Raw genomic sequence first — 24,996 nt, 5'->3', positions numbered from 1 at the left:
CGGACCCCGCCGCCGAGGTTCGCCGCCGCCTCGATTTCTGTGATGTCTGTTTTTTTTTTAAAAACCAAGCTGTTTTTCTTCGGGTTTTTTTTTGGTTTTTTTAGTTTCGGTTTTTTTAGGTTTAGGTTAAATAGCGAACGTTCGTTCGTTCTTTCATTTTAACGAACGTGTTCGTCAGATTAGTTTAGTTAACGAACATTCGTTCGTTAACCCGTTCGTCGTTTTTCTTTTTCTCGGATTTAATTCGTGATTTTTCAGATCGCGATATCTGATCCGATTTTCGTTTTAGTTTAACTTTTCGCTCGTTTATCGGAATCAGGCGATTCAAGCGCCTAGAGTTTCATCTCGAAACCCTCTTTCCGTATAACCAACTTAAACAAGTTTTTGCTACTGTAAAATTTGACCTATATCTAGATTAGTAAAACGAAGCTGTTTGCTTTCGCCGTTTGACTTCCGTTGCTTCGTTTGATTTGGTTCTTTTTGCAAACCGGAGTTCTGAAGTTAAACTATCTGGTTAGATCTTTTATTTGAGTTTTACCTGTGCATTAGATGAGTACTTATTGTATGCGTGTTTGTTTGTCTGCGATAGAATACCCGGAGTGCGCCGCATGTTACTTCGAGTCTCTAGGTTTCGCGGATCATCAGCTAGGTAAGTAACACTTTGATCATACCTTTTCTCATACCCCGTTTTTACTGCATTAGATCAATCCTCAAACATTGCATGACTAGGATCTAATTAAACTGTGGGTTATGGGAAGTAGTTGAGGTAGTACCTATTACCTATTTATTTTCAAACCCTTGGGAGTTACTTCTACGTTTGCTTTATATTGCCATGCTATGCTAGTAGACGTGGATTGGGTGAGTGTATCCATGACAGATGTGAGATTGTTAATTAATGGTTTACTTAAGGTGGCAACTTAAACACACATCTGGGTGGATTGAGATACCTGGTTTCCAGGATTTGCCTGTTTTTCTTCGGACCGCCACCCAGGCTCAAAGGGATCATAAGATTATTCATGCTAGAAACATACGTGTGCAGCCACAAGCCATTATGGGCTCTGGCATAGTTGATTAAGTCGTGCGAACTCTTACGGGTAGACTAGCAGATGTAGGGGAAAGTAGGTGTACCGGTCTACCCTATGTAAGGTGCTAGCGCTTCCGAAAGACTATGTCTCGGTCATCCGTTTCTCAAATATCATGTAGTGCGGGAAATCCAACGGAGGCGATCGAGTCTTCTGGGGAAAAGTGCGCAAACCTCTGCAGAGTGTATAAACTAATCATGGTTAGCCGTGTCCCCGGTTATGGACATCTTGAGTATCTAGTACTTGGATATCATGTGAATCTCGGGAGAATTCCTTATTTGGCCCTTTTTTAAAGTTTGCTTCCGTATTTGGCCCAAAAAAGTTGTTCTTCCCTATTTAACCTCAAATGTATAATTTGTTCCCTATGTGACACTTCTGTCTAGTTTGACCACAAACAGTGTTAAGTGCAACATGAAAAGACCATTCTACCCTGATGCCATACAAGGTTGATAAACAATCTTTCTTTCGTTCCACCGAACCAGTTTATTCGAGGCGAAAGAAAGAGAATAGAGAGCAGCTCGATGGCCGACTCGCCAGCGGGCTACGATGCAATAATTCGTGAGTAAAAGTATACATTGTCGCTGGACGGATGTATGTGCTGTGCTGAAAGTTTTTCCTTCATGCATGTATATTCACTAGTATATTTCATACATGGATCGATTCATCGAATAGCCCGCTTCTAATCATCTATCTTTCCGTGCGTATAGTACGTGTGCTAAGATGGTTAACTCAAACTAATTCAAGTTAATTGTGATTAAGTCCAACAGGCCGCCGCTGGTGCATATGTATTTGCATCTGCGTAAGTCAAAGAGCTAGCTAGCTAGCTAGAGTGTAGCTAGTACGTTAGCACATGCATTCGTGAGAGGCTCACGGTACGTAACGTACGTACGTTAATACACATGCAGCAGGAACGGTACGGTGGTGCTGCTAAAGTCCCTCATGCATGCATGGATGCATACGCTGAAGAACCGAACCATTTTTCTTAGCCATGTATAACATCAGGGGTAGAATAGTCTTTTCATGTTGCACTTAACACCGTTAGGTGTCAAAATAGACGGAAGTGTCAAATAGGGAACAAATTTTACTTTGGGTGTCAAATAAGGAAGAAAATAGTTTTTTGGGCCAAATAGGGAACCAAATTTTAAGAAAGGGCCAAATAAGGAATTCTCTCGTGAATCTCAACATGTTACTCTAATTAATATTATTGGGTTTTTAATGAGTACTTTTAATTGAGATTGAGAATGCTGTCAAACATTCTCAATGTTTAACAACCACCATGATAGTTAAATAATTTTATTTCTTTGCAGTAGGAAAAAATTGGCTTTACGCAAAAACTGTAACCATAGAGCTTTCCACCAGCCAAATATGCATGTAGTATAGCTTATTCCATTATTATTCTCTATGTGTTACATTGCCAGCATATTTCATGTGCTGACCCGTTTTCGGGCTGCAACATTTCATGTTGCAGACTTTTCAGACGACAAGTAAGGTGCTTAGGTCGTGGTTCTATACTCAGTGATGCCGTTGGAGTTGATGGACTCGCTTATTCTTCCAAGCCTTCCGCTATTATCGAATTTAGATGGCCTTAAGCCATATTTATTTTAATAAGTTCTCTCTTGAGACATTCGATTGTAATAAGTGTGTGATTGCTACTCTGTTATAAATCCTCCGAGTACTGTGTGGTGTCAGCATTACTGATCCAGGGATGACACTGAGCACAGAGATCAGACTGTTTGAGGTCTGGTCGCTACAGATAATTAATATTTTGTTGTGCTAAATTTTAACATCTCAGGGTTTGTAGGAATACATGGTTTTCTTAATTACTGTATCAACTTCTCATGTAATGATGTGAAGTCTTGTGTATGTTTACAATGTGGACAAAAAAATAGGATAAAAACATCAAAGTTTGTGTATTTCTTTGACCAACTTCAGGATAATGTTTTCCTCAATTCATTAGATATGCTCGGAACAAAAATATCACAAATGAAAATTGTGTAGTAATTTATTTAGGTTTGGAATTTGCAATTTCTCTAACTTTGATAATGACCTATGTAAACCTTTTTCCTAGATTATTTCAAAATTGCACAAAGTAATATCAATGAGCTATTTCTCAATAATCTAGTGATTATTATTTCTAAGTCAATGAACAACATGAAAAATAATTCTATAAAAAAGTTGGATTCGTTATTTTATCGAATGTAACACCCTCGGTCCTGTGAACATTCATGCCCGAGAATTATGAAAAATATAAATTCATCTCAATTTATTTTAAAACTGAAGTCAAAAGAAATGTGCTATTTTATTGAATGGTAATGAACTTTGTATCATTTCATTCTTCAGTCAATTCTATGTGTCTTCAATGATTATTCAAATTTGGACAAACTGATTAACATTGGTGCTCAAGAATTCTAGAAAGTTCTATTATGTCCCGATTCTTTTGTTTGGCACGTTGTGTTTCTTAGTAGGACAACACAAAGCTATTTTCCCCATTGCAACGCAAGGGCATATTTGTTATTAGCAAGAAAAGAAGCATAAAAACTACTTTTGTATCACCTTGTACGGTTTTCCCTTTCTGTTAATTCATTCATTCCTACGTGTCAATACAAGCAAGACATTTCCCTCAGATTTTTCTTTTGGAAAAGGAGGAGATAACCCCCGGCCTCTGCATCAAAACGATGCATGCAACCCCTCCAATAAAAAGACCTTCATGTTTGGCGTATCATTTGTCATCATTATGAGACAATAAAACATTTATTCTTCAAATGCAATTTGGCTGGTTCTATATGCTCAGTCATCCAAATAGATTGTGGCATGTATCCACCTTGTAGTGTTGCTAATGTATTTGGCAACTGGTTACATGGGATTGATCACAACTTTAGAACTCTTCTCAGGGTGAGAGCGCTTGCCTCATTTGGTCGCTTTGGCTATGTAGAAATGATAAGATTTTTAACGATAAAAGTACACCTCTCATGCAGGTTATCTACAGATGTACTGAGACTCTTCGTTTATCCTCCTCTCTACAACGTGTGGAGAATCGAGACCTATTTACAGACGTGTGTACACGGTTAGAGGCTACGGCGAGAATACTTTTACCCAACGTGGGTGCCAGTATGATCTTAGGATTGGCACCCCTCTGCTTTAGCCGTTAAGTGAATTCTACATATTTCTTTGTATTTCGCCTTTTTATTTTTTGTTTGTATGAGAAGACATTGTTTGGCTGTGTTTATCTCACTTATGCAGAGGCCGGGTGTAGTACATAATTCTGGTAAGTAATAAATCGCCCCTTTCGAAAAAACGCTCTGATCTTTCTTTGCGATACGAAGGGAGTACCTACCTATATGCATCTCGTCTAAACCAATCACTAGCGCAAACTCAAGAACTACCCCGCAAAAAAAAACTTTAGAACTTAAAGGCAATAGGAAATTCAATCCCAAACTAAGCTGTGTGTATTATATCCAATATATACTACATCCACCGCTAATCGGTCTTATCTACTCCCTCCGTTTTTAAATATAAGTTCTTTTTACAAATTTCAATACAAACTACATACGGATGTATATAGACATACTACTTTAGAGTGTGGATTAACGCATTTTGCTTCGCATGTAGTCACGCTATGCAGTCTATGTTAGTATGGACTGGCCAACATTTACGCCCGCTGACTTCAGGAGGCACGCCACATGTTGCCAGGTGTGTACGCATACCCATATCACATACTACCTCCGTCCTGGTTTATAGGTCCTCTTTGTAGTTTGTGTCAAATATTGACCAAAGATTTAACTGACAAAATGTTATTGTATGTCAACAAAAATTATAACCTTGGATTCGTATTTGAATATAGTTTTCATTGATATAATTTTTGGACATACATGAACATTTTGTTAGCTGAATCTATGGTCAAAATTTGGCACGAAATACAATGGGGACCAATAAACGAGGACGGCGGTAGTATCAGAGATCCCCTTCTATTCCAGATCAAAAAATAAATAAACTCAGAGATCCCCTTCCATTCTTGATCTCTTGTATATGCAGTATTGTTTGGTTTTGTCTCTGGTCATCTGTAGACGCCTGATCAGCGACCTCCAACCCCACATCCACATTGCTACACGCCTACGATCACTAATATCGCTGGCCGCTTGGTCTGCCCTCTATTCTGATCTGCGATGACCTGATTCGAGGTCGCGGCGTAGCCCTGTAGGTCAATCTTAAAACTTGTTTTCCTCCATGTTTGTTGGGGTATACTGAGTGCGTGATGCCTTTGTTGAATTTTTATCTCCGGCGGTGAAAGATTAGAAGAGATATAATTTGTTCCGGAAGCAAAGCAACTTTTTAATCTGAAAAACAAAGCAATTTGTTTGGGATATGGGTTAGTGGCTGTTCGTAGGGGGTATATTGGATTCTCCAAGCACACATTATTCGAGAAATAAAGGTAAGTTAAAGTAGGCAAAGACTTAATTTCTAGATTTTTTTCATCATCAATCATGATGCCTGGTCCTCATCTAGTTTGTTCATTCGGCCTTTTTTGGTTGAGCATTGCTAGGAAGCCGACGTTTTTCACACGATATTCAGCCGAAGGTTCCCATCAGCCCGTTTGGAACTCACTGTGTAGATTCTGTATCGGCTGCACACCGGGCACATATCAATTTCGTTTTTGGTTAGATGGGGTCAACCAGGATTTTGGTCGCATCCATGTGGAACGGATGTCCCGGACATCAATTTTGGAAATGCCTTTTTTGCATTTGTCTGAGACAGGGGTTGGAGCGTAAATTACTCCCGTTCTATGCGGCCTCGAGCTTGGGACAGTTCTCAATGAGGTATCTCATCCCGGTTGGATAGGTAGTGGCACGACATATTTGCCGGCAACTTATGATCACATGTCCCTCAACGACCAATTGAGGCGGGCAGCTCCTCTTGCGGTGATGCCTCCACCCACTCTCCTCCAGGGTAAGAATCTATCCACCGTCTCCCTTTGTAGTAATATAATATTGGTTTGCATACTAGGGTTTATATTGTGGGGCCAAAATTTCGCTCCGGGCCCCTAAAATCTCAGGACCGACCCTGTCTCTAGAAATATTTATATTAAGGAGCGGAGGTAGTACTGGTTAACGACTTCGTGCCGTGGTGGCTGGTCATCAACTTCTCCTACCGACCTAATTGTAAGCATGCACCAGAACTACAAAATTTAACCATCGCTACAATCCTGGTTTATTGCAATTAGGCGCCGCGAGTAGTGGCACGCCAAGTGGTGGCCTGATTGCCTGTACAAACCTGCCGCGGAGGGACTAGATCAAGAGTTCATCGAATGCTAGCTACTTCGCGACAACAGTGAGTAGACTCGCTATAGCACAAACTCAGTAACTACCACGCAAAAAAAAAATCTCTATCTAGAACTTAAAGGCAAAAGGAGGAAATTCAATCCCAAACTAAGCTGTGTGTATTTTATATCCAATATATACTACACCCACCGCTAGCTAATCGGTGTAATAATCTAGTATAGGAGGACTGCAAGAGGACACAAGATCGATGATGATGAGTAGCCATGCATGCCTAGAATTAGCATAGTTCAGCTTCTGGTCATGCCAGTCCACCACCTGAACCCGTCGCGTTCTTCTTCGTTTACCTGCTCGGGCGACGGCTTGAGATCCTGATCGAGGCACTCATCCATGACGCGGAGGTACATGTGCTTGAACATGGCCGGGTTGCGGGCGAAGCACTTGCGCAGCGCCGCCGTGGCCTCGAGACAGGCCTTAGCGTTGACGACGACGTGCTCGCCCCGCTGCACGATCGACGTCGGGGGGCTCGGGTGGCACTCACCCATCGCCTTGGCGAAGTCGTCGAAGCACCCGCCGTTGGTGACGTGATGCACGACGGCCTTCTCGTCGGAGACGGCAGCGCTCCTTGGTAGTACAAGCGGAGTCATACGATACGCTGTTTCTTCGGCTGTTTTATGGAACAACGATTCGACCAATGACTTCCACATCCCCATGACCTATTGACCTTAGCTAAGCTAGCTAGGGTTAATTAGCAACGCAATCGATCAGTCGCTATGTTGCTTTAAATAGCTACCGAGGATCGGCTTAGGTTTGTTGATATTCCAAAGCCGTCACCGTACGTATCAGCTTCGATCACGCTCCGTATCGATCGCACCGTCAAATAAAGTATCCATGCATGTCACGTTACGTAAGTATACGTTGCAACCTGCATCGATCCCATGACTTCCTTCTTTGTTTCCCTATCTCATACATACCTTAACTTGTGCTAGGCTATATCTACGGGCAGATTAACAAAAAAATTCTAGGCCAGGAGATGGGCTAGCTAAGGCCTCTTTTGGTTTGTAGGAATTTTGTAGGAACTCTATAGGATAGGATTTGCAAAAAAAAAATTCCTTTGAAGCCCTTTGGTTTATAGGAATGGATTCCTGTTCCTATGTAGGATAGGAATCAATCCTTCACATTTTGGAGGAAAAAAATTTTGGCCTAGACTCTATGAGAAAATTCCTATCATATGCATCAAATGGTATCTCTTTCTCTATAGGAATTGAGATGCATGTCATCTCACTTCCTATGATTTTCCTATTCCTATAAAATTCCTATCCTATGAACCAAAGGAGGCCTAACTATGCATTAACCAGATTAAAAAAAGGCATGCTACGCGTCCGCCGGGATTTTTCTAAAAGATCCGCCAGTCTACGAGCCGTACGATCTGACGTAGTCTTGTGGTTAAGCGTCTCATCACTTTTGCAACAGAAGTTGAGTTGTGAGAATCCTTCTGCAACACAAGTCTTGTTGCAGAAATATTTGAACAAAGGTTGTGTTGCAAAAAAATTATAACAGAGCTCTTCTTGCAGAATATATTTTAGCTTTTTTGCAACAGAGGTCGTGTTACAGAATCTCTACTCCTAATGTCTGAGTTGGTGAATAGCATCCATGGTTTATTTTCGTTTCATCACTTTCGTCCGTTTTATTTCGCTGGTTTTTTCCGTCTCCCTCCCCCTACGCATGCACAAAAAACCCACCCCGCAGCCGCAGACATAAAAAATCCAGGTACCTGCTCCCTCCTTCAATCCCTATCCCTAGGTCGTCTCCCGGTCTCCAGCCGCCGCCGCAGCCGATGCCGCACCACAATCCTCGATCTGGCTCTTCACTTCACGCCAACGCGGTGTCTCCCAGCGATGACCTCTTCCTCACGCCCGCACCCTCATCCTCCTCCTCAAGATGTCATCGTCGCCTCCCTAGCCTGTGGCCATGATGACCGATCTGGCGTTGGCGTCGTAGATCACCCTGTGGTCCATGACCTCGACCAAGTATGAATCCCTCCTCCACTTCTTCTGGTTTGGTTTATCTCCGCGTCTGATTCGGGCGTGCGTGCAGTTTGCTACGATCTAGCGACGAAGATGCAAAGAGAAGCTGCTGCGTGTTCAAGTGGCCGTGAGGATCCCACTATGAAGGAGCTCAACATCAGCTTTCGCCTCTCTGTTTTGATTTGGTTGGTGTGGTTTGTTGATGTTTGGATTTGTCTTCTATGTGCTTCTATTCTGAATAATGCTACTTGTCTGACTGTCTATTTCTTTATTCTGGGTGCAGCATCTGCATGCATATATGCAACCAATATTTTTATCTGGATAAGGTTTCAGAATGAGAACAGTGATAACTCTCAGCTGGTACAAAGTAATACATTCTCTCGGGATACTCAGGTATACTTCTCACATTTGAACACAAAACTGTAGTTTTGCTTATGTTAATTTATCTTGAAAATGTGGAGTCAATATAACTGGTTGTCTACGAGTCCATGTTATGTAGATGAGCATTCAGACTATGCTATGAATACTATGAAGAGTAGAGCATTCAGAATATGTTTCCAAGTGTTAGTAAATGTATTGTTGGACTACAGTGCAAACATCTTCTATATTGTTTGCAGCAATTTCAAAGCTTTCAACATATGAAGTGCTGCAGCTTTTTTAGATCAATGAAATGTTACAGTTAAGAGTTAACTACAGAGTGCCAAGATATTAAACTCCAAAATCACATGGGCCTCGTATATTTCATCAACTATTTTGTACTCCCTCCGTCCCAAAATATAAGAAGTTTTTTGACACTATCATAGTATCAAAAAACGTCTTACATTTTGGGACTGAGGGAGTAGTAAGCACGGGAGGATCTCCTGGTGGAGTTTGGGAGAGGGGATGCACTAGGAGGAGGAAACGTCATGGAGGCCAAGCCCGGATGCAGCAGAAGAGGGTGTGGTCGTTGCCATATACTAACCGGGTCAAGGAGGTCTGTGAGGCACAAGTACCATAGCGTACAGGTGAGACTGTAGGTGCTCTTTTCTTATTTTTCAGTCGGTTCCGATTTTGTTGATCTTTTTTGCATTCAAGTACAATGATATTTATATTAGTATCCCTTCTTTCTGCACATTAGGTTGTTTTTGTCCAAAGTACTTTGAAGATATAGACCAAATTATAGAAGGCTATAAAGGGCCATGTGTTATTGGTGTGATTAACGTTTTAAAACTACAAATCTATAATCTGAACTGAACTAAGTTTTCATTCAGTAATTTATAATTTTAGTCTAAGCATTGATTTTTAACTTCTTTCCAGCTATATCTTGGTTTTAAACATGAACATTACTCCCTCCATTCCCTTATACAAGGCCACTATCGAAAATACATTTTGCATCAATACAAGGCCACCAACAGTAATCGAGGAAAAAATTAATGATGTTTCCTCGTACTAGCAACTTTTTAATACTTATATGCATGTAGTCATAATGACACTTAGCCACTTCCTTTCCATTCATTCGTTGCATGTTTGTGGTGTATTAATGATCCCGGTTAACAAAAAGAAAAGTTAACTTGAAAAGGAGTCATTAAATTTTATCTTGGTACCTGTATTATGAGTTTGTGGCCTTGTATAATGGATTGGAGGGAGTACTATATTTTGGAGGAATTTGAGCATTTGCCACAAGTTTGTTTACACTTTGAGAATTTGCCCCTGTTTTCCTTGTCACTGATAATTTGCCACACCTTTCCCAGATCGTTGATGATTTGCCCCTTATGATCGGTATGAATTACAATACAAAATCAGTGACTAAACTGCCCCGGCCTAAATTAGCCAGATTCCTGTTTGATCGTTCCCATTTTTCTGTCCGTTCGTATCCCCGGCTGCTCGCCATGGCTCACAGCCTTGTGTGCCTTGTTGTGTTCCTGCTAGCCGCTCCAGACCAAGCGTGCCGAGGCCGACGGCCAGAAAAGAGAAGCCACCGTCATCGATCGTGTGCCAGGCACAAGCATCCGCCATCATCAGCCACTACGATTTCATCAAGTTCTCCTCCGACGCAAATAGGAGAAAGCTTCCGGTGTGACACCACCACCCGCACGCATCCCCTCCCGGGCCACAGCAACAGCCTTCGCCACCTCCCTCCGCGCCCGCGCTGCTCCCCGCCGCCCGTCCTCCCCGGCCATGGCGAAGACCACCACCGCGGTCACCGACGGCGTGCTTGCGCTGGTGCCCGGTGGTCGTCAAAACAAGCATCGTTGGTCGACTGGGCAGTCTCACCAAGTGGACAGACGACGACAACCGCCCCTGTTCTTGGTCGGGCGTCGGCTGCAACACGCACACAGGCTGCACGACCTCGCTCTCGCTGCCCGCTGCGTTGCTCCCCGGCCGCCTCGCCGTGCTCCTCCCCTTCAACAACCTGTCAGGATCGGCTCGCTCCCCCGCCTCCGTTTTCGTGCTCACATCTCGACCTGTTTGGATGACGACGAGCTCACGAGCAGGCGGAGCCGCTTCCGTCTTCCATGCTTTTGAACGAGACGAGGACGAAGGGAACAAGAACGAGACAGGGTGTCACGAGGGGGCATTTTAGACATTTCTCTGTTGGTCCGTACCGTCGGTGGCAAATCATCAAGAAACTGACAAAGATGTGGCAAATAATCCATGACAAGGAAAAGGAGGGAAAATCCTCAAAGTGCAAACAAACCTGTGGCAAATCCTCAAATTCCCCTTATATTTTGATATGTTCGGTAGTTACACATGACCAGACTGAGGATTAAGTATACTATCATGTAACTGATGTGATTAACTCTGTAATCTCATGTAAAAATGCAGCGCCATGACCCGCTTGAAAGAGAGAAGGAGAGGGGTTGCCACCCGTCAGTCTCATCTCATCCCTTGTGCTAGCCATGAAAGAGAGGAGGGAGAGCAGAGAGGAGCGCGGTGGCAATGCGCTGATGCTCGCCGGTTGACGCATGGTTGACGTGTCAGTCAAGGGGTCCCTGCATCTGTGGTGGTCGGCTCGCTGTGGTGGTCAGCCATGGAAAACTTGTGAGGGTGAGCACCCCTTTAGTGCCTCTTCGTGTAGTTCCTCCTTCCCCTACTGTCGGTCAATAGTACGCGATCCTCGTCCAAGGCCGGTGTGCACAGCTTAAGCCTTGTTACCATGGATGACACAAGTCTGCCTTGTCGTGACGACCACGTGCGGGTACACACATAGGCATACTAAGATCGTTATTAATTAATCCATACAGTTTCATGTCCAGGCTAATTTTTATTGTGGAGAAGTGGTGTTCATTTTTTTTATTCAGCCACGAGTGTCAGTGTTGATTTTGAGGGCATTGTTAGGTGTTTTAGTTGGGCTAGCAAGGGGGCGTAGTGGATCTGTCATCATTTTTTTGAAATGGGTGAAAGATGTTCAGCATTGGCTCTATATTTTCAAGGGCATATGCTTCTCTGAAGATGCTTTAGCTGCCTTTTTGTTTACCCATCATTAGGTGGCAAATCACTGATTCCTCACGGGCTGCAGATGATGAGTACTCACATTTTTGGTCTTACTGATTTTGTCAGACTTGTTGGATAATGAGCAACTACATTTCCTGAGGGCCAAAGGCCATTACATATACATGTGTGTCAAAGTGTAGAAAAAACCCCTTATACAACGGGAATATACCGAAAGGGACTATACACATCTAACACCCCCCTCAAACTCATGGTGGATCAACAACACTGAGTTTGGAGAGAAAAAGGGTATGCTGCGCTCGAGTCTGTGCCTTCGTGAAGAAGTCAGCCAACTGTAACTCAGAGGGCACATAGTGAAGAGTGAGAGTCTGATCCTGCACAGCAGCACGCACAAAATGGGCATCCACACCTATGTGCTTGGTGAGCTCATGCTTCACCGGGTCACGCGCAATACTGATAGCACCAGTACTGTCGGACAGTAAGGGAGTCGAGGTAGTAGCCGTCACACCAAAATCCTCAAGTAACCATCGCAACCAGATCACCTCGGCCGTAAACATAGCCATGGCTCGTAACTCAGCCTCTATACTCGAGCGAGAAACTGCAGTCTGTTTCTTGGTCTTCCAGGCAATCAGAGAGCCACCAAGAAAGACATAGTAAGCAGACAGCGAGCGTCGATCAGAGGGATCACTAGCCTAGGTAGCATCAGAGTAAGCCTGGAGCTCAAGAGAACTAGAGGGAGGAAAGAAAAGGCGCTGAGAAATCATGCCACGAAGATATCGTAGAACACGGCGGAGGTGACTATAGTGGACAGAGGTGGGGGCTGAAACAAACTGACTCAGGATGTGAACTGGATAGGAGATGTCAGGACGCGTAATAGCAAGATAGACAAGGCTACTGACGAGGTGACGATAGCGAGTGGGATTAGGAAGAGGGTCACCATTAGAGGCACGAAGCTGAACGTTGAGCTCCATAGGAGTCACAACTGTGCGGTCATCACTGGGAGCAGCTCGAGCAAGAAGATCCTGAATGTATTTCTCTTGAGAGATGTAGAAGCCATCAGAGGTGGAGGAGATCTCAATCCCAAGAAAATAGCGAAGAGGACCAAGATCAGTCATAAGGAACTGCTCGTGAAGGCGGGCCTTAACAAAGGCAATGTAGTCAGAGTCATCACCCGTGATGATCATGTCATCAACATAAAGAAGGAGAAGAGTCCGACCACGAGGGGACGTGTGAACAAACAACGCGGGATCATGATCACTGGGCAAGAAACCAGCTGCAGTCACCACAGAGGCGAAGCACTCAAACCAAGCACGAGGGGCTTGTTTAAGACCATAGAGGGAGCGGCGAAGCCGACAGACCATGCCGTCAGGAGCATAGTACCCCGGCGGAGGCTGCATGTAAACCTCCTCACGCAGCTCGCCATTGAGAAAGGCGTTCTGGACATCAAGTTGAGAGATAGACCACTGACGAATAGAAGCCACGACAGGAAGAGTGCGGACAGTGGTCATGTGAGCAACAGGAGCGAATGTCTCGTCATAGTCGCGTCCCTGCTCCTGCTGAAAACCACGGGCCACAAGACGAGCTTTGTAGCGCTCAAGAGAACCATCAGAGCGGGTCTTAATCTTGTAGACCCACTTGCAGGTGATGGGACGAACACCAGAAGGGAGGGAAACCAGATCCCATATGCCAGAGCGCTCAAGAGCAGCAAGCTCTTCGGCCATCGCAAGCTACCATTCAGGCTGAGTCATGGCAGTCCGATAGGTTGTGGGCTCAGCAAGAACAGAGAGACCGTACCGATCAGGAGAGTAGCTATCAGGCGGAGGACGAGGCCGGGCACGAAGGTTGTGAACCGGGGTAGGCGTGAACAGAGGCTCACCAGAGGTGGAAGGCGCGTCAGACACGTCAGGAGAAGCATCCTCAGTACGAGGGCGGCGAGTATAGTGGAGAGGAAATGGTGAGAGAGGGCGACGGACTGGAGAGGATGGGGGAGAGGTGGAGGAGGAGGAGGAAGAAGACGGGGTCGGAGGTGAATGAGAAGGAAGGAGAGGTGCCATAGGAGGAGGTGACACATGAGGCACATAGCAGGGTGTATCGGGAAGAAGAAGGAAAGAAAGGTCGTCCACAGAGAAGCTCGAGGAAGAAGAACGTGGGTAATAAGAACGAGACTCATCAAACGTCACATCACGCGAGATGCGCAAGCGACGATCCACTGGATCCCAGATAGCCCTTGTGCTCATCACTGTAGCCAAGGAAAACACACTCGACCGTCTGAGCAGTCAGTTTGGTGCGTTCACGGGGGGCAAGAAGAACATAGCAGACGCATCCAAACATACGAAGAGCTGAGTAGTCAGGAGAGCGACCGGTGAGACACTCCATAGGAATGCCACCCTGCAGAGCAGTCGATGGCTGAATGTTGACGAGATAGGTGGATGCGGAAACAGCCTCAGCCCAAAAATGGGGTGGAAGGGAAGCAGCAATCATCAGCGCACGAGCGGTCTCAAGCAAATGACGATGCTTGCGCTCGGCAACACCATTCTGAGCATGAGCACCCAGACAGGAGAACTGGGCAAGAGTACCCTGTTCCGCGAGAAAACCACGCAACAGCTGAGAGATATACTCTCCAACGGAGTCAGCACGAAAGGTACGAATGGGCGTGGCAAACTGGGTGTGAACCATGGCAGCAAAACGTTTGTATATAGGGAGAACCTCGCTACGAGATTTCATAAAGTAGAGCCAAGTGTAGCGAGAGAAATCATCAATAAACAAAACATAGTAGCGATGACCACCTTTCGAATCAAAGGGAGTAGGACCTCAGACATCAGAATGAACTAAGTCAAAAGGACGCTGAGATACAAACTCACTAGTAGGATAAGGTAACTGAGTCTGTTTGCCAAGTCTGCAGCCATTACAATGTAAGGATACATCTCCAGATACAGACCCTAAGAGGCCCTGACGAACCAAGGAAGACAAGCGAGAGCCACAGATGTGACCAAGGCGATGATGCCACTGCTGGAAGGACGCAGACGAAGAGGCGACAAGACAATGAGAGCTGGCATTAGTGGTGGCAGCGGAAGGAACACAAAGCCAGTCAACCTCCCAAAGGCCCTCTGACTCACGGCGCCGGGGGCCAGCACCAACCAAAACCTTGGTGCGACGATCCTGAATGGAGCAAGAGTCGGTATCAAGAATGACACGACAACCAGAATCAGTAAGTTGGGCAGCGGAAAAAAGATTCATGGTAAGGAGAGGAACATGTGAAACACTCGGAACAGAAAAAGATGGAGTGGAAAGAATACCACGACTAGCAACGGGAAGAGATGTGCCATCGGCAGTAAGAACATTGACAGGCGAATCAAGAGGTCGGAGAGAAGACAACACGGAAGAATCAGAAGACATATGAAAACAGGCTCCAGAATCCAAAACCCACGAAGATGTACCTGACTGTGTAGATTCCTGTGATGGTGAGGAGGCGGATGCGGTCACAGCAGCAGCAGAGCCAGTCGATGAGGAGCCTGAGGAAGCAAGGAGACGCTTGAGGCGAACAATGTTCTGGTCAGTGAGTAACGGAGTCGAGGAAGACACAGGAGGCCCGCTGGAGGAGGAGCACCTCTGGTCTCGCTTCTTTTGGCGACAATCAGACTCTGGGTGACCTTGCCGGGAGCAGTAGCCACAGACGGTGTCACGGCGCGACGTGCCCTTCTCAGCATAAGAAGGACGGCTCACCCCCCATGGAGGAGTAGGAGGAGCGGCGGAGCAGTGAGGCGAGCGGACGGCACAGGAGCCCGGGCAGCCAATACTGACGGAACCAGAAGCAACCCAGCAGAGCGAAGGCGTGTCTCCTCAGCACGGAGCTCGGCAAGCACCTCCGAGATAGGGACACGACCACGAGCAAGCAAGTGAGCACGCATGGGCTCAAACTCAGAGTGGAGACGAGATAAGAACTCGTGAACCCGCTGAAACTCCAAATCAGACCGTGTAGTCTGACAGCAACGGCAAGTTCCACAAACGACTGTCCGAAGAGAATCCAGCTGACGCCAGATGGCAGAGCATTGGGAATAGAACTCATCAACAGAGGAATCACCTTGCTGAAGAGCATGCTCTTGACGCACCACAGAGAGGTATAAAGCATCGCCAGAGGGCTGATAGCGCTGACAAAGATAGGACCACATCACTGCAACAGTGCCATCGAAGATTACCGAGCACCGAGGAACAGCCACATAGCCAGACGAAGACATGCTGATTCTCTCTCTTCTTCTTTTTTTTTGTGTGAACTCAGGAGGCCCGAACGAAATCTGGACGGGGGAGGCCCGAACCGCTCACGAGGAGGAAGTCAACGAGCGGGGGGGGGGGTCGGGAGCGACGCAAACCTTGCGAGGCAGAGGACAGCGGGTCCGAGATGCGTGGCCCGTCCGCGGGCAGGCGAGGGAAGCCGGACCAGCGGCTCGAATCAGCCAGCGGCCGCTCGCGCTCGCGCCCGGCGCGGAGGGAAGCAGCTGCTTCCGTAGCGGGAGCAGCAGCAGGCGCCCCGGGCGAAGCCGCCAAGCGGAGCAGAGAAGAGGCAAGGGGCGGCCCGGTAGGACAGCGGAGCCAGTGAGGAGGACCGGGGCGCCCGGATCCGCGGCGAGGAGAGCCGGGACGGACGGATCCGCGGCGAGGAGAGCCGAATCTGGCAGTGGGTGTTAGCACGGAGTTGCAGCGTGCGGGAGTGAGGATAACCTAACATCTGATACCATGTTAGATAATGAGCAACTACATTTCCTGAGGGCCAAAGGCCATTACATATACATGTGTGTCAAAGTGTAGAAAACCCCTTATACAACGGGAATATACCGAAAGGGACTATACACATCTAACAAGACTGATGGGTGCACGGCAATTTTTGGTCTTACTAATTTCGTTTGAGAGATAATATGATAAAACGACACTTGACGCCCAACTAGCCGCACCTAGCTTAGCTTCACTAGCCACCATTAACTAATCAGTCACTCAACTTGTAGCTTGGTGTCGTTCTGAATGATTCCATATCCGTTATGTAGATTCAACTGGATGCTCTTACTTGATCCCTAAATTATGCCCTACTCCTACCAAATTATTAGCAAGTACGTACTTGATCATGGAATCTGTCGAGAAATGTATGCACCTTTTCCTTGTATATCTATACTAGAGGCATCATTTTGAAGTTAGTATTCATTCCGTGATACACTACATTTTGAAGTTAGTATCCATTCATTCTGTTCTTGCAAAATATTTATTTATATAGCTTGTTGTCATCTAATTTAAGGTTCAATTTCCTCACTATAAATCGTGAAATATGTGGGCAGCATGGACCACCAGATAGGTAAGCAAGAGAAGGACCAGTTCATAATCATCTTATTTGTTCTACTTTGTTTGTCGTTGTTACTTGCAGTTGCCTCTGCTACCATGTGGCAACGCGCAACCATGAAGGGCTTGACGTTTTGGCTGTCAAGAAGCACTAGGTCGATGGCAGGCAAGGCATCCAGGAAGCCACATCACGAGAGAGCGATGGTGCTCAGAGGGTGAGGTTGCCAAATGGTGCGGTGACACTAGCTCGCTAGCCAAGCAGACTACATCTGGACTATTTTACACATCATGGACTTAAATTGGACTATTTACACATCATGGACTAAAATTGGACTTCTTTCCGGACTCACATCATTCTTTTATAATACTTATGTCTGATATGTCTTATATTTATTCTATAATCATGTACAATCCTTTACAAGTGCTTCATGATTTTACCCTATCTGCAGAAATCTTTTAAGTTGCTGCTGAAGGAAGAAGACATGGGGTCAGAAAAATGTTAAGATTGACTTGATGTGTGGTAAGGAAAATCCACTCGAAAAGTGTTTGATGCTTGAACATCCACTACTCAGTTATTCTTTTAGGTATGCATAATCTGCCAAGTTATAAGCAGTTCCTTTTATTTGGGCACGCATAATGACCATTCCACAACATCAGGTTAAAAAAAAGTTCTTCAAGGTCAGTAATTTTCTCAAAAAAGGAAGTTCTTCAAGGTTAGTAATTAATACTCCCTTCCCATATGGATATGCATGATGGTTGTTCATTTTTTGGGATAGCTTACCCATCTTATGCCTTGAAAATTGAGCTACCTCCATGATTATGCATCTGGTCTCAGTAGAATTTTTTTCTGCCAAAATACAGTTGCGAAGAGTTGCGATGATAGCTACCTCCATCGACGCCAAAATATAGTTGGGATGATAGCTGAATATACCAGCCTACCTGCCTACAACAAAGGCGGAATTATCAACGTGTATGCGAAACAGTCAGAGCTGGTGACTGAAGAAAGCCTGCAGATAGCGAGAAGACGCACGTGCACGATACATTGCATACTACAAAGTAGACACGTTTCTACAAACGACATGGCAGGAATATCTATACTACGGTGGAAGCAAAGCATCCTATATCCATGAAAATAAATAGTATTCAGATTCAGACATCAAGGAAGAAAATTAGACATTAATATTTGATGAAGATGCAACTTCTTGATAAAAAGCAGGAATGCTTATGAGGGTGCTGGCGGTAATCAGAAGAAATTTGCATGTGGTGAAATAACTACCTCATAGACGAGTAATTAGTTTTGATGTAGGAAAAATCTGCAGCTGGTTAAGCTTTGATGTATAAATAGTAACACATCGCTCTGTGAAAATGTTCTTGTTAAGGCAATGGGCTAAGTTTTCTAAACAATGCTGACTTGATATTACACTAAAATCTTGAGAATACTTGATGGACCAAGGCAAGTAGTGTTTGTAATGACTTGGTTTATGGTAGTGCAAAATAAATTGTAAATAGAGTTCATACATCATTGTTATGAAATCTTTTAAACTTGTAGATATTCTTGTTCATATCATCGCATCCACAATGACCTATCTATCTTGCTTACTATGCTTCACACAAATATTTTTTGTAAGTTTTCTTATCAGAAACTGAAAAATTACACCACCATGTGTGTGGAGTGTGTTGTAGTGCTCCACAAAATATTTTCCATGACTCCAGAAAACTTTTCACGAATAAGGATAGAGCGAGTCGCCCACCACAATTTCCATGGAAGTCTTCTATTGTGGTGGCAAATCTAATTAGTCCTGAAACATTACACTGAATAATATTATTGTGTGTATGATCAAACACTTAAATAACTGACTGAGGGAATTACAGAGGATGGAGAAGATGGCGGCACAATAGGGAAATTGGTGGAGAGAGAGAGAGAGAGAGAGAGAGAGAGAGCGAAAGAAGAGAGCTTAGGGATGAGAGACAGAGTGAGAAAGAGGGTCTTAACATCGGAAAAGGTCGACAATGGTGCATAAGCATGATTCTAAAAGGACTTATATTTAGGAACGGAGGGAGTATTAATTATAACTGAGGTTGAACCATTGTCATATACAAGGAGCGCGTAGCAACGCACGGGCGTTCTACTAGTATCTTTAAGAATCTCTACTCCAAATGTCTGAGTTGGTAAATAGCATCCATGGTTTATTTTCGTCTGATTAATTTTCGTCTGGTTTTTATTCGTCTCTCGCCACGCCCACCCCAAACAAATGCTTCGATTGGAACGAGCGATCCACTTCTGTTTCTATCCTTGCATGCTCCTTTCACCGAGGACCTCGCTCGCACGAGCTAGGGTCCCTCACGCAGCGGCCACATGGGTGTTCGTCGATCGGCCCTGCCTCGGCTGCTACTCCCTCGACCCCTCGTCGCTTTTTCGTTCTCCGTAGGTTGCGGCCTCCCCCCATAGCTTCACCACCTCTATTCTCCAGCCCGCGCCCCCACGTCTCCTCAGGTGAGTGTGGCTGCTGGCCGCGGGACCGACGAGGTGGTCGTCGTTCTGAGCCATGATGGGGTGGTGCTTCTCATGGTATCTCACTATCCCGTGCCTCCTTCTGCACCTAACGGGACGAGGAGAGGTAATCCTGGCCATGACCTAGCAGGATAGGATGAGCTATTCCTTGTTTTTTTGTGTGTTTGAATCAGATTTGGTGGTTCTCTATTTGACAGGATTGTATTGATCTTGGTCTTGTTCTGAATGCAGGTACTTGATGTATCACGATTTGTACTGCAGATTTTCATGATAGTAAGGTCATATCTTGGCTTGGAATGTTGTTGGATGGACGAACATCATGGAATATGGCAGATGAGTGATCCTCTTCCCTTTCCGCCTCTGCTAAAAATCAGTTCCAATTGCCGTACAAGTTTCTCGATATGGCTTTCTGGATTAAAATTTGCCACTTGTTTATTATTGTTTCGCCTACATCTAGAGGTAAATGTTTTGTATGAGATTATTTATCAGGATCTTGCCTGTGACCACTCTCAGCTTGGACAACATATGCAATGTTGAATTCAGTTAGATATGGCTATTCAGATTCAGTTTCACTTTCTATGCAGAGTTGAGATCGTAATTTGGTTGAAATTTTGCATCCTAACTGATGCCGCATGTTTTCTGGATCAGAATTCAGAACTGATACTTGATCGGGCCCTCAGGATGAGCAATGCGCGTTTCATTCATTCAAGTGTCTTAGTTTGTCTCATGTAGTAAAACCAAGAGAGATTTAACCTGACAGCCAAAACATTGAATGTACTCTCCAAACATGGTAATCCCTTTATGCAGTTACTTTGGCGCACCTAATGATCACTCATTCTTCTCATCTTTGTGTTTTGTGGTTTCTTTTGATGCATGGTATTGATGTGTTCTGACAACTTTGTGACATATGAAATATGTATATTCATCTAATTGTCGTTCCTCTTCTAGCCTGCAAGATCACGCCGTCAGGAGTTCCATTATCCAGTTGTGTGTCTCCACATCCCTTTATGTTGTGGCATGGTGGAAGAATCGTGTGTTAGTAGTGCGTGATTTGCTTGGTACCGTAATCTGGATTGCACAGCTGGACGAATTGGCTCGAGTAGGGAGGAGGTTTTCGTTAGCGCTACGACTCTCGTTTCGTGCTATATACCTGGATTGCACAGATCAACTAGCATCACTTACCCATACACACATATCAGTAGATGTACATACATGCACATCCAGGAATTCCCTAGGGCACTTGCGTCATATGCTACACATCTCCAACTTAAAGCCTTGTCAAATGGTGCTTCCAACACCTTCATTACACATTTTTTTTGCCTTTTGTTACATTTCAGTGTAGCAGCAATCTCAGCTTCGGCAACAAATCATGGATCAGCATCGCATTGGTGTGCGACAGCAAGGCCGCGGCGCTCTGGAGGCATGTCCGCATGGCTGTCCAGTAGGTGAGCAAGAGCAAGGTTTCCGTCGCGCCACTCGACCTGGAGAGCACCAAGGAGCCGCCGCTCAACACCTACAAGATCAAGGGGCCTTACATGGCCACCATCATCTCGGTCGAGCGGGCGGCACATGCCCTAATGCTCCGGGGACGTGCCATGTCTTCATCGACCATGGCGACAATGTGCCATACTGGGAGGGGTAGAGCTATGGGATTATTCCTCCAGTAAGCATATAGCCCTTTCCGTCATTCTCAACTTCGTCATCTATTAGAATGCTCAATAGGGAACTCTTGGTGTTATTAAATACGAGGATAAACATATCAAGTTATCACACACTAGAAGAAATTATGTCCAAAATTATATACATTGGTTTGAGTTTACAGGACAGGGGACTCTTTCTGTTACTAAATAAGAGGATAAACATACCAAATTACGCTGTACATAATGAAACTGTGCTTAAAGTTATAGGCACTGATTTGAGTATGTTGGTTGACTTTATTTTAGGAGAACTACTTTAGGTTAGCTCAAGTACCAAATATCTATTCATTACATCTGCAATTGTCCTTATTTGTCACCTTCTATCTTTGTCACTTGCTGAACCTTGTGTGCATCCGTCAAGGAGAGAACCCAAAGATCCTGGAAACCCGAATGTCCGTCTGTATTCGATTGCATCTCAAATAAGCCTTGGTCTGGGGCTTCAGTTGATGGAAAGACCCCCAGTTTATGTGTTCGACGTGTATGACCCCTCAAAGAATGGTGTCTGTAGTATTTTCTTATGCAACTCAAAGCCCGTGGACAAGATTCAGCTGACATGTCAGTTCATTTCTTTTAGATGGATGTAAAGGCTTTCCTGTGTGTTGGCAGTGTTATATGTGTGCATATATCTAACTCTAGAAAGACAAAAGTTTCTCAGTTACAGTTTCCTAAAGTTCATTTGCGCCAAACCATCTATTTCTGAATCCTTCAGTAAAAAAGGTGTTAGTACATTGTATATAGACATCGTGTAGGATATGAATTAAGACGGAACATGGAGTAGCCATTCTTCCAAAACATTAAGAAAGAGGAGAATTTTTTTCACAGTGCCACTGGTTTACAGTGTACATTCTGACTAAGATCAATTTCTTATGCACTAGCCAGACAAATAACAAATTCTATGTACCATGAGCCTTTTAACAGTATGGCTATCACTGACACTAATATGGCTATCTCCATTATATCCTGCTGCCAAGTGGATCTATTCTATCAATTTTGACATACTTGATTATTATTTTTGGATAAAAGTCAAATTTTGATGCATATAATAAATGTCCTTCAAACAATGTTCTGCTTCCTGCTCCGAGATACAAACCCAACATGTATGCACATGCTCTTTCCGGTAGAATTGTGTATACTCATAGTTCATGGCATATGATGGATGTTCAAAGTTTATGCATCTCACTGCCTTTCTTTTTGACCCGGACCTTCTGGCAAAATAATTCTCCTACATGAAAGTGATCCAAATGCAACCCTTATCATGATTGCTACTGGCACTAGTGTTGCTCCCTACCACAGGTACCTACGCTCACTACTAGGGAAAAGCCTAGCAGCAGCACTGGTTTTCGGCCTATTAGTAGCGCGGGCAAGCGCGCTACTAATAAGGCGCTACAGCTAAAGCTTAGCAGTGGCGCCGACGAGCACGCGCTACTGATATATCTTCTTAGTAGTAGCGCATTCCGTGCCAATCGCTACTGCTAATTACTAGTAGCGTTGTCGATAACAATCGCTACTACTACTATTCTGTATTCCATTTCTTTTGGATTTTAGGTCGTATTCATACACCTGTATACATTTTTTCATACAGTAGCAATTTAGAGATTGTCTTAACATCATAATGAGTTATTACATCACTAGGTGAAAGAGCCTTGGATTAGTTTCAAGTGCATAATAACATAATAACTTATCATCATCATCATAATATCATTAACAAGTTATCATCATAATATATCATTGCCATATAACTCCTCATAAGCATCATTTTCATCCATGATGAGACATCATATAACAACTTCGTCACTACTTATAATAACAACTCCTCCTCATCATCATCATAGTACTCATAATAACTACTCCTACTCAGCATCACCATCAAGTCTAAGACATTGTAGTCATATATAATCAACACTAACTAATTGTTCTTAATACTTAGGACCTACTCCTCTCTCCTAGCTAAAATACCATAAAACAAATAAACCGGTCCTTCACCATAATGGAGAATGGATATAAACCTATCTCCAACTTGTGGCTTGCGCACATTCATTTTGTCTCCAATTATTTGCATGTGCGCATTCATCATTTTGCTCCATTCTTTGATATTGAGTCTTCCATCATTTGAAGAAATCGAGTATGCAGTACGGTAAGCCTCCGAAGGAGTTGGTCGTAAGCTAACCATATGCATATCACCTTCGGTACATAGCATGTCAGGCACAACCTGCTTCGGGAGCCTCTGTTCAAAAACAAAATAGCAACATATATAGTTAGCAATGTAGTTTACTTAAGAATAATGTATGCAATGAAGTTACCATCATTAACAAAATCTTACCAAGTTTTTGGCAATGAAGTTACCATCAAGCAATTTATGGACTAGTGGCACGTATCTAGTATAATTTGGGCTGATAGAGTGACTGGTTTTGAAGGCCTCAACATCTTCTATGAATGAGACAACATAACCTTTCTCCTCACAATTAAGCTTGGAATCATAGTTGTAGTATGTGATGTCTACTACCTTCCGAGTATTTCTTGAAGATAAGAAATAAGCTGACAATTATAAATAAATAAGTTTAATACGGATGAACACCAAATATTTTTAAATTAACAATATAAATTACTGAACTTAACAAATTAGTTTGACAAACTCACATCTAGGTAAAACTGGAGGCATATCCACATCCACCCAGATGTCGATATTATCATCATCATAATAATCTTCGGGACGAATATCAAATCTTATTCGCATTCCCTCCTCAAATCCATATGCCTTGCAGAGAGCTTCCCAATTAGAGCAGCCGAAATGGGAGCAATCGACCGCATTGTAGAACTTAACCAGAAGCTCATAACCATGTTTAGTTCTTAAGTGAGCCCTCCTCGTCTCCACATTCTCAAAGTCATCTAAACCAAAACCAAGCTTCTCCAGTACATATGGTCTAGCATGGCACGGGATGTACTAGTCGAATTGAAAAAAAGTCCATAAATTACACATTGAACAAAAGAAGCACAAGTGATGATATTTATTACGATGAAATGCTTGTCGTTGCGTACCGTAAAAACATCGAAGGTCTCTTCCAGCTTCATGGTGAAAAACCTATCATTTTGCAGGTGAGGAAACCTGTCGCACACACCACGGTCATCGTAGCAATACCCGCACTCCGGGATTCCATCATCATCAAATATCTCCTGTGTTCAAAATTCAAAGATTATAACTCGACGGCAAAACCAAAAAAATTCGGCATGACCTTTGCTAAAAAAGGACATATCGAGCGCCTGAAATTTGCCGGAACGGAAATTAATCAACACTCCGGCAAAACATAGGCCACTTATCGATGGTCATTGCATTTCAATGGTTCAAAATATGAAAAAAAAACATTTGAAAATATCATATATAATCCTAACACTAAATAAACTAGTTCTATTAAGCACTTACTATAAATAAACTAGTTCTATGAAGCACTTACTAAATAAACTAGTCTATTAAGCACTTAATATAGATAAACTAGTTATATTAATCACTTACTAAATAAACTATTTCTATTAAACACTTGCTAAAAATTCTACTACCCTAGTTCTACCCTAAATTTTCTTACTTCTATTTTATTCAAAACACCTACGATTTGCAAGAGCAGAGGCAAGAAAGGGGGGGAGGAGAGAGGAAGGGGA

At 43.9% G+C, this 24,996-nt stretch overlaps 1 pseudogene; it reads left to right on the top strand.

Annotated features, from left to right (window-relative positions):
• The first annotated feature begins 10,539 nt into the window (after positions 1–10,539).
• The window catches only part of LOC119339762, a 16,274-nt pseudogene continuing 1,817 nt past the window's right edge, over positions 10,540–24,996 (top strand).

Source organism: Triticum dicoccoides, chromosome 7B (assembly GCF_002162155.2).
Source record: "Triticum dicoccoides isolate Atlit2015 ecotype Zavitan chromosome 7B, WEW_v2.0, whole genome shotgun sequence".
In the NCBI taxonomy this organism is placed as follows: Eukaryota; Viridiplantae; Streptophyta; class Magnoliopsida; order Poales; family Poaceae; genus Triticum; species Triticum dicoccoides.
This window is presented reverse-complemented; position numbering and strand designations above follow the sequence as displayed.